Raw genomic sequence first — 14,047 nt, 5'->3', positions numbered from 1 at the left:
TAGGCTACTGTTTAACTTTCTCAGCAGACTAGTTGTAGGTGTAGTATATAACACACAGACACTTTGCACAGAGTGCTACAGTGCTGTTGTCCTTTACTTAATCACATGAGAAATACACAGATCTTTACAAAAATTACTCCTATGCTTTCCCTGCCTCAGATTCTTCAGCACTCCAGAACATTCTTTGGAGATGGTCAGATTCCCTTGGGTTATCCAGAGTCCATCTGCCCATTGCATGGCTTGTCCTGGAACATGAAGCCTTCTTCCCCAGCTTGGCAAACTTCCTGTCTCTCTCTGTGTGGGACATAGCCAATCTCTGTGTTCTTTCAAGATTAGCATCACCATCTCAGGCTATGGCTACACTATGGAGCTTACTGCAGCCCAGCTGCACCTATGCTGCTACACCACTGTGGTGCTCCTAGTGCAGACACACTAAGCCAACAGGAGAGAGCTTACATCAGTATGAGTTACGTTGCTCAGCAGTGTAAATAAAGCCACCCCCTGAGCGATGTAAGTTACGCTGACCTAAGCGCTGGTGGGGACAGCGCTATGTCAGTAGGAGAGTTTCTCCCACCTACATAGCTACCACCGCTTGTGGGGGGCTGGAGTAATTAAGCCTTAGTGTCTTCGTTCTGCATCTGGGGATTTTTCACCACTCCAAACACAAGGCCTCTGCAGAGGAAAGGTGGATAAAACTAGTTTTCCTGAAGACACAGTTACTCTTTTGCTCTCCCCAACGATGACTTATTCAGGTGCTGCTAGTTCTTAATAATCATCTATTGTCCCTGGTCTAGCAGACATGCCTTCTGGCTTGTGAAGCCATGGTGGATACACAGAACTTGGCTTTCCATGATACACCAAAATATCAACCAGAATTAATACATTGTGCAGAGTGCCCATAGCATCACGCAAAGGCACACAAAAATGGGACCGCCCTAAAGTAGCTGAAACCCCCACCATCCCAAACTCACAGTGTACTTTCCATAACTCCTTCAGCAGCTCAGGTGGACTCAGGATCAGAGAGAGGACCCATAAGTGGAGACAGGTGAGTAGCCAACTTCATGTTTGGGTGGGGACTTCCCATCAAGCAACCTTGAATAAGAGATGCTATACAAGGATAAAGTACCAGATTAACAAACCATACAAAATAGCCTAAGGTAAGGGTCCATCAAAATATTCTGATTAAAATTGTGACCTGAAATTACCCATACTGTCATTGACAAATAATAGCGAACTCTCTTTAAAGCTTGTGTGGCAGGGGAGGAGGCTTCTACCCCACAACCACATGATCGTTATCTTAGAGATCTGTTTTTCACCACAAACCTTTTATTCCATTTTAAAAATATTTTACCATTATTTTACCAATATTTTACCATAAAAGAAATTGATTTACTACCAACAAAAATTCAATGGTATGTAAGTCTTTTGATAAAAGAGAATGCAAGGATCAATTAAATACCACTATAAATATGATAAAAAATAAAAGGAAATGAGATGAAATGTTAGTGGCCATGATGTACTAGTTCCAGAGTATACAGTAAGTTGTAGATAATCAGTATTCCTGCAGTATACAGATTGAAACATTATATGTCCTGCCACATGTTCCTCAGCTATGCTCTCTGCACATGGAGGATGTTGGCAGGAGAAGTCAACTTTTGGGAATCCTATATTTTATAGCCCAATGCAAATGAGAGAAGCATTTTAAGTAGGGATGGATATGTAGTATTTGGTAATTAGTAACGGTCAGCTATAATTAAAAGCATAGTCTTAAGCTGTGTTTTTTAATACCCAAAAGAATTATAAATCAGACATTTAGATAAACGATGGTATCCTCAGTTTTTATATTTAGACAAGATTGTATATAAACTACAAGTCTACTAAAACACAATAAAACAAAAAAGTCAACCACTAAGACATACACACTAGCCCCTCAAGTGGCTGTGTAATCGTAGTATTCTTCCTCTCATCCTGTTCCTTCATTAGCCAAGGCACAGTCCGGTGAGAGGCAGAGGTAAAATTCAAGTAAAAGATTTTGCTTCAGCTCATTAGAGAGAGAAATAGGGACCAGCTACAAAAACCAAATTCAGTTTCATGTTCCAATTGCCCTTCAATATTCAGGTAGGAGAGCTACATCTCAGGTCCTACTGCAGCTTCATCTCTGGTAATTATGATCACTTTTCTTCAGTCATGATTAAGGCTATGAAGCCAGCAGCGGGAGACTCCCTACGGCAGCCCAGCCTCTGTGGACAAGCCTCCTGCAGCTGCCCAGGTCCCCCTGCAGGAGCTCAGCCATGTGAGCAGCCCCTCCCCGCCCCCTCACAGCTCCCAGCTGACAGTGGCAGAGGGACCCTGGAGCTGCTCAGCGGCCGCAGGTGCGGGGAAGGGGGGGCCTGCAGCTCCCCAGCAGGTGCTGCAAGCAGCCCTCCCCCCACAGTTCCCCTGCAGCTCCCAGCCACTGGGCAATGGGGACCCTGCAGCTCCCAGACATTGCAGGTCGGGGGCAAGGAGCTGGACCAGCCTCCCTTCCCATTTTGTCAGGGATGTTTTTAGTAAAAGTCAGGGACAGGTCACGGCTTCTGTGATTTTTTGTTTATTGACTGTGACCCGTCCCTGACTTTTACTAAAAATAGCCATGACAAAAATCACAGCCTCAGTCATGATCCACAAGTATGGACCCTTGTGTCAATGCAGAGTCCCACTGACTCCAGTGAGTGTCAATGTGGGAGGACATTTACCTCAGCATTTATCTGATTGGAGCCTATGCATTTATCAGGGAGATTACTAGGCATTTCCCTTACTCCATGTTCACGTAACATGCAAGAACCATTAGCATTCTTGGAGCATCTGCAACAGCTTCAAAAGGGGCAATACTCTGCAATCTGTTTTGTATTTAATATTCTATATATTTGATATTCTGTGTAACCTGCTTGTTTAAATATGGTTGGTTAATGATAAACCACCTTTCAGAAAGCTATTTATTACATTTGCCATATGAATGAAAATTAAATTAAGAAAAGGAAAGGTCATTGATTGCATTTTAACTTTATGAAGAATGGGAGTTATATAGCTTGACAGTAAATTAGCTGTCTAATTTATTTTTCACTCTTCAAATGAAATTATTTTGCTGCCTAGAACCACGGTTGCCAACTTTCACGTGGTAAATAAGCACCCTGACTTTCACAATAAACCAAAAGTCAAGCTAATCACATTTGAAAACAAGTCCAAAACAAGCCAATCCCTAAGAACCCCAACACTCTATTTGACTAGCTCCCCCCAGAGTGCAGTCTTGGACTGTGGTGGGCCGGCAGTACACCCCTGACTCTCTCCCCCTTGCCCCTGCTTGCCGGGAGCCGATCAAAAAAAAGAAACAAGCTACAACAAGCAACAAGCCAAACAAGCAACAAGCTACAAGCCAAAAACTACCCAACAAGCAACTCACAAGCCAATTAAGCCAAAAACAAGCCCGTTTTCTGCTGTTTGGTTTTTTTTTTTTTGAGGGTTTGGCATGGCTGCCTAGAACATTTGTGGGGAAAGCTTGCAGCCCCGACCACAAGCTGCTTGTTGGAGTATCATTTTCTATTCAACTGGGTGAACCAGCTCAGAGAAGACTGCAACTAGCTTCAGAACAGCTGTTCTACCTGAAACTGACCTCTCTGCAAACTTTTTGTAGAGTTGTTCTAACTGACCCCAAAGTAAGACTCATTGAAGTGACACAGACAGAGAGAGAAGGTGAAAGAAAGGTGAGTATATTTCTCTCTCACACGCACACAAAATTTATGTCAAACTTACAACTGAAATGGGGGATGGAATCCTGTTGTCTTGGGGCCTGATTCTCAACGGGAGCCAATCCTATCCTGTAAGGAGGGAATTAGGCCTCTGGATTTGTGTGCAGCTTACACTGTTGTAAAGGAAGAAAGAGACTGTAAAACATATTTTGGCAAATTTTGAAGGATTTGAGTGTGTCCTGAGGGTTTCTAATTTTGCCTAGTAATTTCATAATGAACTATGAGAGTCTTTTATCTCTAGTTTTGTGTGCAGTGAATTTACATCAAAGGAAAGAGCAGCTCATTTTCATCCATTTGGAGGTTGCTAGCTATACACTTTGGCAACAGATATTGCAGAATTGCTAAAAAAACCCTTCATTAAGAGTTAAGGTTGTAAACATATATCCATTAAACAAGAAGATCAGCAGGAAATTCACAAACAGTTTGTATCACTGTCCCATATTCCTAACCACTCTATATCTATAACCTCTCAAAGGCCCTTACTCCTACTCACTGCATCACGGTTCTTCTCATACTCCTGTAACTTAAAATTGGATGAATGAATTTTGCTTGTAACTTTAGTTGTGCCTGTGTTTGCTCAAGGGTGCCAGTCAGAGTTCCAAGGACTTAATGCCTTGGGTTACGGGATGATTTTTACATCAAAGCATTGAGACATGATAGTGAAGTACATACCTATGAGAAGTTGATTGATCATGTTTACATAAGTATTCACATGGTACCAACTAAACACTTAAAGTCCTAGTCCTAGTCCTTAAAGATCTAGTCAAAAGATCTACAATGAAGAGGAAATAAGAGTAGCAATAGTGTACGGCCCAGATTTTTAAATGTATTTAGGTATTGTTCCACTTAATGATGCAAGGCCTAAGTGACTTAGTTGGCTAAGATCCATTTTCAAAAGTGATCTAGGCAGTAAATCTCAACACTCAGAGGCACACCACCTAAACATATTAACAAAACTGTATCTAATACTATTTTTATTGACACAATAAAGCTCTTTGTTCAGTGTTAGAAAATATGTGACTGCTATTATCACATTAGCCTCTCCCTTTCTAAATTAGCACTGATGTGAAAGCCTTGACTGCTAGGGCTGAAACAGCTTCTGCCTCTGTAACTCTAAGGATTTGCAAAACTTAGTACTATTTTTGGCACAGAGGAATTCATCACACATGTAGGCATAATTTAAACGTTTGATAAAGTCAGAGGTCAAACTGGGTCAGCTCATAGCAAGCAAGTGCCATTTTATGCTTTGCCTCTAACCCAGTGGTTCCCAAACTTGTTCTGCCGCTCGTGCAGGGAAAGCCGCTGGTGGGCCAGGCCGGTTTCTTTACCTACCGTCTCTGCAGGTTCAGCCTATTGCAGCTACTGCTGGCTGTGGTTCGCTGCTCCAGGCCAACGGGAGCTGCTGGAAGTGGAGGCCAGTACATCCCTCGGCCCGCGACGCTTCCAGCAGCTCCCATTGGCCTGGAGCAGTGAACCGCAGCCACTGGGAGCCGCGATCAGCCGAACCTGCAGACGCGGCAGGTAAACAAACCGGCCTGGCTCGCCAGGGGCTTTCCCTGCACAAGCGGCAGAACAAGTTTGGGAATTACTGCTCTAACCATTATGGCGGAAAATAACCTTCAAAATTTGAATATGTAAACCAATGCCCGGTACCTTCCTGAGTCTGCAGACTTGAGAAATAGTTCTGAGATGTGTGAATTTTCTCAATTCATCGGAATGAGGAGTTAATGCTGAAGCTTTATGACAATTTAAGTGTCAGTGTTAAGTGTTTCACTGCTGTTAAAAGCATGGGGAAAAGAATGAGAAGTGATCTATTATGAAGCTGTGTATATATATCTTGGAGTTGTATCTCATTTTGGCATCATTAGTGGAACTTGGGAGAGTACCACCACTTTTTCTTTTTTCCTCAATCTGATCCTGAGATAAAATACTGAGCAGGACGCTCAAAACTTAAGCATTGAGCTCAGGTAAACGGAGCTGGTGGTAACAGCTCATGTAAACGGAACATTTAAAAAGATGCCTGAACAGAAAGGAATATAGTAGCATATGATGGGATAAAATGAAATCTCTCAAAAGTGAGGTTAAGTTTTACACATTGGGCTTTGACATCCTTTTGTGGGACATATATGAAATGGACTCTTTTCACATAGATCCTACCCATTCTTGCCACAAGGGTGGAGAGGGATCAGACACCATTTCTCCAACTTTTTCAGAGCCTCATCTGTGGCTACTGAATCCATGTGTGGTGAAGGTGTGAACCTAGGGCAGTAGGAGATACAAGAATGAGGCTGTGGTGCATGGACATTCACACAAACACCACAAAAAAACACAGCACCAGGCTATATTACAGGGGCCTAGAGCCCCTTGTATACATTGGAATTCCCAGTAAAAGGGACATAATGGGGGCAGTCATCAGCTTAGAAGTTCATCTATCATAGTTTTTACGTGGCCCCATCACTGAAGAATCTATGGATATGTCTACACTGCATTTTGGAGTGAGTGGGAGCAAGCCTCCAAGCCCAGGTTAACACCCTAGGGCAGTGGTTCTCAAACTTTTGTACTGGTGACCCCTCTCACACAGTAAGCCTCTGAGTGTGACCCTTCTCATAAAATTAAAAACATATTTTTATATTTAACACTATTATAAATGCTGGAGGTGAAGTGGGGTTTGGGGGTAGAGGCTGACAGCTCGGGACCCCCACGTAATAACCCTGTGACCAGAAGGGTCATGACCTTCTGTTTGAGAACCTCTAGACTAGGGTTAGCGGGCCATGCACTAGCATTCTAAAAATAGCTGCATCAGCAATGCTTTGAATCTCTAGCTCAGGCTGCAGCTGGAGCCTGGACTCTAAAGCGTGTGTGTGTGGGTGTGTCCATACAGCTATTGTTAGAGCACTAGTGTGAGCCCCGCTAGCCCTAGTCTATTGACTTGGACTCCGAGGCTCACTCCAACACTGTTTAGACATATCCTGAAAGGCTGAGACTTTGGCTGTGCAGCTCCAATGGATTGTATATATTTACAGTTCAAATCATATTTCTCATCACTATTGCAGCTGTACCTATCCATAGGCATTTTACAACATTAAAAACGTAAAGGATAGAACAGTCAAAATGTAAAAAGACACAAGGTGGGTGAGGTAAAAAAAAAAGGCATTTCCCAACCCATTAACCCCTCCAGTCTTGTGAATTAGAGACGTAGCAAATAAATAAATTTAACAAAAACACATCACACTTCTGCTTGAAAATGTTGTATGCATTATAGTTCTAAATGGTACCTAAGAGAACTATAATAGGAAAAGAATTTTCTCTATTTTTTCTTGTTTTCTTTTTGCATTTTTGTATTTTGTGTATTGTAGAGCTGATCGGAGAACAAAATGTCTGTCCTGTGAGAAATTCAAAAATTTCAAAATTTGTTTTTGTTCCAAATAGGAACAAAAAAGTTAAAACTTTGAAAATTTTGCAGATTGGGAATTCTGAAAAATAGTTTTCAATAAAGTCAAATCATTATAATGCAAAATAATATTCATAACATGAACTATAATTTATATAATATTAAAATATAAAAGTTGAAATATTTTTGGCATTAATGAAACAAAATGAGAGTTGAAACAATTCTTTTCTACACTTTTCCAATGAAAATTTCATCAAAGTTGACACATTCCCATGACACATTTCAGTTGAGGTGAAACTGCATTTTCTGATGGAAAACAGTTTCATGGGGTTTTTTTTTTGACTGGCTCTTGCATATAGTCATTTTTGTCGGTTACCCACTTTTCTGGATAATTTTTTAGCTCTTACATCTTTATGTTTTTTCCCCTCCCACTGTGTGATGTCATGCTCTACTCATTGCTAGATGGTGCCTCCTCCTGGCCATTCTAGGAATTAGCTCTGCAAGGTTGACTCCTCTTTCCATGGTTGTATGCCATCTCTCTGCCCCTCTCCTTCTCCATGAGCTACTGCTACCTCTTCATGACTCACTCTGGTCATGGCACTATACATCTTTTCTCTTTCTAGTGTACCAAAGTCTTCCTTCAGCAATCCTAGGCAGCCTTCCCATTCACTGTCTCATAGTGCCACTGGCAGGGGAACCCAGGCCCACTTTGTGCTCCGGTTTCCAGTTCAGGGACCTTCTAAATAAGCAGCCAAGCTCTGCTCCATTCTAGACCTTACTGCCTTTCCCTGAGCCCTTTCCTTACCATCTGGCATTCCACTGTCTCTTGGTTTGCCACCCTCACCTCTCCCTCCAGCCAGGGAACAGCTGCAGTCCACTTGCCTCTGTAGCCCAAAACACTCCTTCCTTCTCCCAGGGAGTCACTGCAGCCTATTTCTCAGCAGCCCCCTTTAGCTTCCAATTTCTTGTCTTTATAAACCCAGTCCAGCTGGTTAGTCCTCATCTGGGCTCCCTCACTCAGTCAGGGGATTACTTAGCTACCTGATTTCCCATAACTGTTTTTTGGGTTAATTAGCCCCCTTCTCACTCTACATTAACCCTTTCAGGGCAAGTGTGGAGTGAACACTATCAAACACTGTGAAAGGGGATTCATAGATTCTGAGGCCTGAAGGGACAATCATGATCATCTAGACTGACCTTCTCTATAACACAGGCCAGAGAACCTCCCCCAGGAATTCCTGGTGTAAGTCCATAATTTCTGTTTGAGCTATAGCATATTTTATAGAAAGAAACGCAGTCATGATTTAAAGACTTCAAGTGATGGAGGAATATACCATATCCCTAGGTAAAGGCTCCTAATGTTTAAATGACATGAAACTAAGGAAGGATGTGAGGTAGGAATGGATATCTGTACATGAAAAGATGTCTCATGAATTTGTTTAAAATGTCAAACCAGTTTTTAACTGGGTATGAAAATATGTAATTATATAAATTAATAAAGGTTAAATACATGTTGATTAGAAAATTGATCAGAAAATATATTTGAGGTTTACCCATGTTGTTAAATCTCAGTGAGTGTTTTAATAAACCATTTTTATTTAATTAATAATATTTGACTCCTTAGATTTTGTGACGCTCCCCTCTGGTGTTACCTGGACCAGTGATCTGCTAGGTCACTCCAATCCTTGACTCTGGGAGCCAGCCTTACCCTGCTCTGCTGTGAGAACCCCCACTCCTGGGCTGTTCACGCACAGCCTCTAGCATGTAAGCTGCTCCTTGGATTGTGCAACCGAATGACACTAGCCAATATCTCCAATCCCAGACACAACCCTAGGAACCTCAGTCTTGTAGTATCCAGTTATGCCCGCTGGACACTGCAAGCTTATATGAGTTTGTCAATTTAACCAAGAAATTGATATGCACGAGGCTTGTTATCCCAAGAGGGGTCTCCGACACGCTTCAAACCAAACACACTACTTCAGGTAGAACAAACAAACAAATTTATTAACTACAAAAATTTTTAAGTGATTATAAGTCAAAACATAACAAGTCAGATTTGGTCAAATGAAATAAAAGCAAAATGCATTCTAAGCTGATCTTAACACTTTCAGTGCCCTTACAAACTTAGATGCTTCTCACTACAGGCTGGCTGGTTGCCCTTCAGCCAGGCTCTCCCCTTTGATCAGCGCTTCAGTCGCTGGGTGGTGACGTCTGTAGATGGAGGTGGAAGAGAGAGGAAGAGCATAGCAAACGTCTCTCCCTTTTATCATGTTCTTTCTTCCCTCTTGGCTTTGCCCCCGCTCCCTTCAGAGTCATGTGAGCATTACCTCATTGCAGTCCCAAACTGACCAAAGGAAGGGGGATGACTCACTCGAGAGTCCAACAGATCCTTTATTGGTGCCTAGGCCAGTGTCCTTTGTTCCTGTGAGGCTGGACCTGGTTTGTACCATACATGCCCTGATGAAGTGTGAACTGCCCCTCTGCTGTTGGAAAGTTTTTGCCTGGGCTTGCTTTAAGCCATGAGGACACGTTCTCAGCCCCATAACTATATACATAAAATTACAACCAATAACATAACTATACCATACTATAACAATGATTACCATACTATTATAACAGCAATGCTCAGTGCATCATGAGCCTTCCAAAGACACCCAACATGACAAACTTTGCATTAGATACCACACAATCATATTATAAGGATAAACATGGGGGTGCTGGGTGTTCCTCCGAGGTACAGAACGTCATAGATTTAAATTAGACAGGTTTTGTATATTAAGAATAGGACAAGACATTACTGGAAGCATGTATTTCAATATTTCATGCAGTTGCAGCTATGTTAAAAACAGAGATCCTGCTTAAAATGATCAATACGTAACCAAAGAGAACACAAACATTAATTCTAGGTTTAGAGACTTTCTAAAAAGGCATTGGACACAGAATCATAGAATGATAGAAGTGTAGGACTGGAAGGGACCTCAATAGGTTATCTAGTCCAGTTCCCTGCACTCAAGGCATGACTAAGTAATAACTAAGATCATCCCTGATAGGTGCTTGTCTAACCTGTTCTTAAAAACATCCAGTGATGGAGATTCCACAACTTCCCTAGGGAATTTGTACAAGTGCTTAACTGTGCTGATAGGAAATTTTTCCAAATGTCCAACCTAAATCTCCTTCACAGCAATTTAAGTCCATTGTTTCTTGGCCTATCCTCAGAGGTTGACGAAAACAATTTTTCACCTCCTCTTTGTAACAATCTTTTACGTACGTGAAAACTGTTATCATGTCTCCCTTAGTCTTCTCTTCTGCAGACTAAACAAACCCATTTTTTTCAATCTTTCCTCGCAGGTCATGTATTTTAGCTCTTTAATAATTTCTGTTGCTCTCCTCTGGACTTTCTCAAATATGTTCACATCTTTCCTGAAATGTGGCACCCAGAACTGGACACATTACTCCAGCTGAGGCCCTATCAGTGTAGAGTAGAGCGGAAGAATTACTTGTGTCTTGCTTACAACATTCCTGCTAATACAGCCCAGAATGATGTTTTCCTTTTTTTTTTTTTTTGCACAATGGTGTTAGTGACACTGTTGACTCATATTTAGCTTGTGAGCCAATAACTCCCAGACCCGTTTCCACAGTACTCCTTTCTAGGCAGTCATTTCCCATTTTGTCTGTGTGCACCTGATTGTTCCTTCCAAAGTGAAGTACTTTGAATATATCCTTATTGAATTTCATCCTATTTATTTCAGACCATTTTTCCAGTTTGTCAAGATCATTTTGACATAAAGGGTCAAATATGTAAAATCAGAAATGTAAGCCATCAACAAAACCAAAAGAAGCTACTCTAAATATCACGGTTTTTAAACTAACTTTCTTTGGCATGGGGCACATGAGCAGTACAGAACTCCTTCCACATCATCAATGTTAAGTTTTTACAATTTTGGAAAGTAATCATCTGTCCAGCTGAAAAACAGCGAGAGAAGCAGTTTGTGCAGAACAGTGATTGTATTGCACTGGGTATGTATTGACAAATGGCTAAATTGGGACTGCTGGAAAGACTGACTGCCTCTGAACAAATCACCAGTATCCAAACTCTCAGAACAAGCTTGTAGAAAGTTAGATAAGAGCACTTGAGTGATTTGTACTAGAGACACTTGAATTAGAAGTGATGTTTGGTATAGAAATAATGCATTGGGTTGTAGAGCTTTTCTTGCACTGAAGAAATCCTCAGTTTTACTTACAGTGTTTGAGGATGAAACACTAACAAACTGGTGAAATCTTTAAAGAAATAATATGTTCGGCAATGTACTGTCTCAACTGAAAAATAATATGGAAAATTGGAATTTCCTTAACGCATGAGCCTTTTTTTAAAATTTAATTTAATATTCAGTGGTCTGGAATTCAATGTTTCATTAGAATTTTTAAATAAAAATAACCAACACAAAATCCAAATGCAGTAAATAGTGTTAAAAATAATTGTGACTGCAGCTCTGACTTAAAACAATGGAGCATTGTGGGCTGAATCCACTTACACCAGCTGGAGGATCTAGTCCTGCAGTGCCTATGTGGAGCTGATAATTACGGATTGGCACTTAACTACTCTTATTTGACAGATGAGATAAACTGAGGCATATGTCTCTGTAAATGTCTGATCCTGAAGGAACTAGGTTTGTGCATAACTGTATGCATGTGAATAGTCTCAGTGATGTCAAACTAGTCCGATACATAATGGTGAAGAATATGTTTGCAGGATCAAGCCAAGATTTGTGTGTATGGGGAAATAGCCTTGTCCCTCCCTTGGATTGCCAGAGGCTGAGTCTGTTGAATTTCAGGGCATACAAAGCCTGTTTATCCAGGCTTGTGCCGTCCCTCTCCCCAAGAAGAGGTAGTTAGGTAGGTAGTGGTTCTCTTCTTGCCAGTCAGAAGGAAGGTAGGAGATTTTTTAGTATTGTTGAGATATCAGTCTAGATTAATTAATATGCATTTTAAACAGAGATTTTTCAAAGATGTGAAAGTTAGCTAAGAGTCCAAATCCCCACTGAATTTTAATGGAATTTGGGTCTAACGTTCTTTGGTTCCTTTGAAACTACCACTCTAAATGTACATGCACATTATATGAATGAAAACTAAACTGGGAGGAGTGGTAGATACGCTGGAGGGGAGGGATAGGATACAGAAGGACCTAGACCAATTGGAAGATTGGGCCAAAAGGAATCTGATGAGGTTCAATAAGGATAAGTGCAGGGTCCTGCACTTAGGACGGAAGAACCCAATGCACAGCTACAGACTAGGGACCGAATGGCTAGCCAGCAGTTCTGCAGAAAAGGACCTAGGGGTGACAGTGGACGAGAAGCTGGATATGAGTCAGCAGTGTGCCCTTGTTGCCAAGAAGGCCAATGGCATTTTGGGATGTATAAGTAGGGGCATAGCGAGCAGATCGAGGGACGTGATCGTTCCCCTCTATTCGACATTGGTGAGGCCTCATCTGGAGTACTGTGTCCAGTTTTGGGCCCCACACTTCAAGAAGGATGTGGATAAATTGGAGAGAGTCCAGCGAAGGGCAACAAAAATGATTAGGGGACTGGAACACATGACTTATGAGGAGAGGCTGAGGGAGCTGGGATTGTTTAGCCTGCAGAAGAGAAGAATGAGGGGGGATTTGATAGCTGCTTTCAACTACCTGAAAGGGGGTTCCAAAGAGGATGGCTCTAGACTGTTCTCAATGGTAGCAGATGACAGAACGAGGAGTAATGGTCTCAAGTTGCAGTGGGGGAGGTTTAGATTGGATATTAGGAAAAACTTTTTCACTAAGAGGGTGGTGAAACACTGGAATGCGTTACCTAGGGAGGTGGTAGAATCTCCTTCCTCAGAGGTTTTTAAGGTCAGGCTTGACAAAGCCCTGGCTGGGATGATTTAACTGGGAATTGGTCCTGCTTTGAGCAGGGGGTTGGACTAGATGACCTTCTGGGGTCCCTTCCAACCCTGATATTCTATGATTCTATGATTCTATGATTCTATGAAAACAAGTAAAAACACATTATATGATGACCATGACCCGGCAGTACCATCATAAAAGAATCCTATAATGAATGTGTTTGCATGGCAACACTGAAGCCTAACTGTATACAAATTGAGAAGTTTGCTTGAAAATGAATGAAATTACTCAGTCTTTTCTTTAGTAAAGAGCAATAAAGAAAAATATGTATTGTAGTTCTACCTCTAATTATTAAGCTTTTGTGGATATGATCCACTGTGAAATTGATACATTAATAGTAATATTTTCATAAATAGGAAAGAAAAGTACAAACTTTCCCCATGTCTCTGCTATCTGATTCAGCAAGATCAGAAAGGCTTCAAGGGTGGAGGTGCCAATTTTCATGGTGAGGGCATGATCCAAAGTCCATTGAAATCAATGGAATTTTTTACTTTCACTTCAAAGTGCTTTGGATCAAGCTGTTAGGTGTGGGTTGTGGGAGAAGAGACGTATAGGTTAGTGTACTCCAGAGACTTAAAGACAATTATTCAAAATAAAAGCATTTGCCTTATTTTTAGTCAGAAACTGAGGAAATACTGCATTTGTTAAAAGAATTCTCTGAAGAGTTTATAACCATTTATGATAGAAGTATCTAATTTTTCTTTGTGTGCCTGTTGGCCGCAGAAGAAAAGTCAGATAGTTACCTGTATATGAAGCGCTTTTACATTTAATATTTGCACTTCTGCATAACTGCCAGCAAACTAGTAAAAATAAACAACATTTTATATGTCTTTTCCCACTTGCTATGTGTAGAGCCCTACTAACCTGAACCAGGCAGTAGATTTTCGGTATTTCCTGTTTAGGTCATGATTGATTGATTTCCTGTGACTGTATCAG

Source organism: Lepidochelys kempii, chromosome 8, assembly GCF_965140265.1.
Source record: "Lepidochelys kempii isolate rLepKem1 chromosome 8, rLepKem1.hap2, whole genome shotgun sequence".
NCBI lineage: Eukaryota > Metazoa > Chordata > Testudines > Cheloniidae > Lepidochelys > Lepidochelys kempii.
Note: the sequence above shows the minus strand (reverse complement) of the source record.